Source organism: Cherax quadricarinatus, chromosome 44, assembly GCF_038502225.1.
Source record: "Cherax quadricarinatus isolate ZL_2023a chromosome 44, ASM3850222v1, whole genome shotgun sequence".
Classification (NCBI taxonomy): Eukaryota; Metazoa; Arthropoda; class Malacostraca; order Decapoda; family Parastacidae; genus Cherax; species Cherax quadricarinatus.
In genome coordinates this window covers 11,157,024-11,162,023 of record NC_091335.1, presented here as the reverse complement: position 1 = coordinate 11,162,023, position 5,000 = coordinate 11,157,024, and positions in this window count along the sequence as shown.

Sequence of the window (5,000 nt, the reverse complement as noted above, 5' to 3'; positions counted from 1 at the left end):
GCTGGAGCTGAGATTCGACTCCAGCAAACACACTTCGGTAAGTGCACGCAAACACACACACACACACACACAAATACTTGTAAAAATCTTCTCTACCCACCAACATCTTAGGGATTTCCTCTAATCTTGCACTTCCGTCTTAGAGCTAGCTCTAATCTTGCCCTTTGAGAGAAAGCTCTAATTTCCCGTTGCGAGTCACCGGCGGGCGACAGAGGCCAATTTCGACGCTGCAGCGGCAAATACTTTACGAGGACCGGAAGTCGAAGCAGCAGAAAGAAATCTCCTGCGATTTACGGCAGTGTCCTTAGCGATAGTCCCCCCCCAGGGGAATGTGAGATAGTTCCCCCGGGGGAATGCGAGATAGTTCCCCCTGGGGGAATATGAGATAGTTACCCCCCGGGTCATGTGAGATAGTTACCCCAAGGGGAATGTGAGATAGTTACCCCCCCTGGGGAATGTGAGATACTTCACTTGCTAAAATTGTGTTCCAATGACGTTGCTGATGTTACCACAATTTCCCACCACTGAATCGACCATTACTACCATCTACCACAATCTCCCACCACTATTCACCACAAGTATCACCAGTCTACCACCTAGCATTATTACCACCATCTACAAAAAAAAATAAAGGCAGACTTCAAATCACCCAGGACAAAACAGTGAGAGTCATCGTGAACCTGCGTCCAAGAGAACATGTAAGCCAGGATGAATTACAACAGCTGGATGTGCTGAATGACGAAGGCACAGCAGAGCAGCTGAAGTTAAATTATGCTATAAAATTCCTTACAGTATCCTGAATATCTTGTTTTTCAAGGTTGGGAACCAAGGCCAGTATGGTACGTAGAGACGTTTGAGACCTGAACACCTACAATAGCTGGTCAGGCCTCAAACGTCTTTTGATACGCAGAAATAAAAGAGTGGAATGGATTGTCTGAACACGTCAAGAGTAGTCTTAGCATGAGCTAGTTCAGGAAGGGAGATAAAAGGTACCAGCCAATAAGCAAACCATCCAACAAACAAACCAGCCGACAAACAAACCAGCCGACAAACAAATCATCCAACAAACAAACCAGCCGACAAAAAAAACCAGCCGACAAACAAACCAGCGACAAACAAACCATGCAACAAACAAAGCATCCAACAAACAAACCAGCCGACAAACAAACCATCCAACAAACAAAGCATCCAACAAACAAACCAGCCGACAAACAAACCATCCAACAAACAAACCAGCCGACAAACAAACCATCCAACAAACAAACCATCGACAAACAAACCATCCAACAAACAAAGCATCCAACAAACAAACCAGCCGACAAACAAACCAGCGACAAACAAACCATCCAACAAACAAACCAGCCGACAAACAAACCATCCAACAAACAAACCAGCCGACAAACAAACCAGCGACAAACAAACCATCCAACAAACAAACCAGCGACAAACAAACCATCCAACAAACAAACCATCCAACAAACAAACCATCCAACAAATAAACCAGCCGACTAACCATCCAACAAACAAACCATCCAACAAACAAACCAGCGACAAACAAACCATCCAACAAACAAATCATCCAACAAATAAACCAGCCGACTAACCATCCAGCAAACAAACCAGCGACAAACAAACCATCCAACAAACAAACCATCCAACAAACAAACCAGCGACAAACAAACCATCCAACAAACAAACCAGCGACAAACAAACCATCCAACAAACAAACCAGCCGACAAACAAACCATCCAACAAACAAACCATCCAACAAACAAACCAGCCGACAAACAAACCATCCAACAAACAAACCATCCAACAAACAAACCAGCGACAAACAAACCATCCAACAAACAAACCAGCCGACTAACCATCCAACAAACAAACCAGCCGACTAACCATCCAACAAACAAACCAGCCGACTAACCATCCAACAAACAAACCATCCAACAAACAAACCAGCGACAAACAAACCATCCAACAAACAAACCATCCAACAAACAAACCAGCGACAAACAAACCATTCAACAAACAAACCATCCAACAAACAAACCAGCGACAAACAAACCATCCAACAAACAAACCAGCCGACTAACCATCCAACAAACAAACCATCCAACAAACAAACCAGCGACAAACAAACCATCCAACAAACAAACCAGCCGACTAACCATCCAACAAACAAACCATCCAACAAACAAACCATCCAACAAACAAACCAGCGACAAACAAACCATCCAACAAACAAACCAGCCGACTAACCATCCAACAAACAAACCAGCCGACTAACCATCCAACAAACAAACCATCCAACAAACAAACCATCCAACAAACAAACCATCCAACAAACAAACCATCCAACAAACAAACCATCCAACAAACAAACCATCCAACAAACAAACCATCCAACAAACAAACCATCCAACAATCCCTATGAAGGAAGTCACAGTAAGGGAGGAGAATGCTGTCTTGTATAGCCAGCAGTCGTGTACCTGTTATTATAAGTTGATTCTCTCTTTAATGTTAATAACTCAGTTTACATTATTCCTAATATATCTCCTTCTATTGTAACTAATTTTCACACAGTCGTGTTACTTATATAGTTGTTTCTAGTGTATCTTAGAGCTAGGTTTTACATAAGATATTACGAGGATCTCAATGGAAGTAAGTCAGTCTGTTTCACTTTTACCGGGTTATCCTACGTAATTTACACATATGTTACTATTTATGGTATTGTAACCACGAACAAGTGGTATTTAGTGAATAATAACACTGCGACTAGCCGAGGATTCGAACCCATGTTGTTTTAGCCCGCCTAATGGTGAGCGAATATTCCACGACGCTCTAACCCACTGGACCATACAGTCCTACAAGAATCACGCACCCAGCAGAGCTAGGTCTGCTGGGTGCGGGTTCGAATCCTCGGCTAGTCGCAGTGTTGTTGTTGATATGTTACTATGTATGATAATTGTACTTATGTGGGTCTGTGCCTAAACTGACGTACCACAATTCCCCACTACTAGTATCACCACTTACCACTTGCTACATACCACTGCATCCCCACTTTCTCTCACGAGTCTCAGCACAGGACACAGATACAGGAGACGAGAGATAAAGGGGTAAGTGAGAGAGACTAAGAAAGGAGGCGTAAGTTCATAATAGCAGAAGGCGAGGCTGAAGGCGAAGCTTGTGTCTTCATGGTGACGTATGTGTGTAGCTCCTGCACCAGCTGGTCCTCCTCCTCCTCCTCCTCCTCCTCCTCCTCCTCCTCCTCCTCCTCCTCCTCCTCCTCCTCCTCCTCCTCCTCCTCCTCCTCCTCCTCCTCCTCCTCCTCCACCTCCTTGGTTGCTACAAGAACAGCTACAAACGGTAGTGCCTGTTACTAACGTCCTGTTTACCAAACCCTGAACAGGGCATAACAGATCATAGGCCTAATATCTTTATATCACACACACACACACACACACACACACACACACACACACACACACACACACACACACACACACACACACACGCACACACACACACACACACACACACGGAATAGACGAGGTGGACAAAGACGGGATGTTCCAGAGATGGGACGCAGACACAAGAGGTCACAATTGGAAGTTGAAGACTCAGATGAATCATAGGGATGTTAGGAAGTATTTCTTCAGTCATAGAGTAGTCAGGCCATGGAATAGCCTAGAAAGTGATGTAGTGGAGGCAGGAACCATACATAGTTTTAAGGCGAGGTATGATAGAGCTCATGGGGCAGGGAGAGAGAGGACCTAGTAGCAATCAGCGAATAGGCGGGGCCAGGAGCTGTGACTCGACCCCTGCAACCACAAATAGGTGAGTACAAATAGGTGAGTACACACACACACACACACATACACACACACACACACACATACACACACACACACACACACACACGCAACCGGTGAAGAGGCGGGGCCAGGAGCTAGGACTCGACCCCTGCAACCACAAATAGGTGAGTACACACACACACACACACACACACACACACACACACACACACACACACACACACACACACACACACACACACCCACACACACACACACACACACACACACACACACACACACACACACACACCCTGGCTGTCATCGACCACGCAGTACTGAACTTCAAGTATCTTTTACTGAACGTAGAGTGAAGATTGGCCAGCGGAGGCTGCAAGAAACCGGGCTTCACAAGATGTAACTTTGCAGGAAGGAAGGATTTCCTTAATGCAGTGCAGTGGGGAAGTGAAGTGGAGGTAAAGTCAGTGGACGGGGGAGTGAAGTGCGTAGCTGGGAAGCGGCGGGAGGCAGGAGAATTTCACACCCAGAAGACGAACGGGAAATAGCAAAGGCAAGGAGAGACCTTGGTTTCTTCCGAAGATAAAGAGGCAAAAAAAAGAGAGAAGCATAAGAGAGTTGATAAACTCTAAGAAGCGAAGGACAGATGAGAAGAGAGAAGTGATCAGATTGGACAGAAATGAATATGCAAGGGTTGGGAGAGAGGACGAGAGATGATCTGAGACTGACATGGCAGCTAAGGTCAAGCCTGACTGACATTGCAGATAGGGTCAAGCCTGACTGACATAGCAGCTAAGGTCAAGCCTGACTGACATAGCAGTTAAGGTCAAGCCTGACTGACATAGCAGCTAAGGTCAATTGTGATGAATGGTTTGAAAAACCGACAAGTTGAAGATTGAGACACTTATGCAGCATATGGGAATCTTTATTCAGGAATAAAGATTCCCATATGCTGCATAAGTGTCTCAATCTTCAGCTAAGGTCAAGCCTGACTGACATAGCAGCTAAGGTCAAGCCTGACTGACATAGCAGCTAAGGTCAAGCCTGACTGACATAGCAGCTAAGGTCAAGCCTGACTGACATAGCAGTTAAGGTCAAGCCTGACTGACATAGCAGCTAAGGTCAAGCCTGACTGACATCGCAGCTAAGGTCAAGCCTGACTGACATAGCAGCTAGGGTCAAACCTGA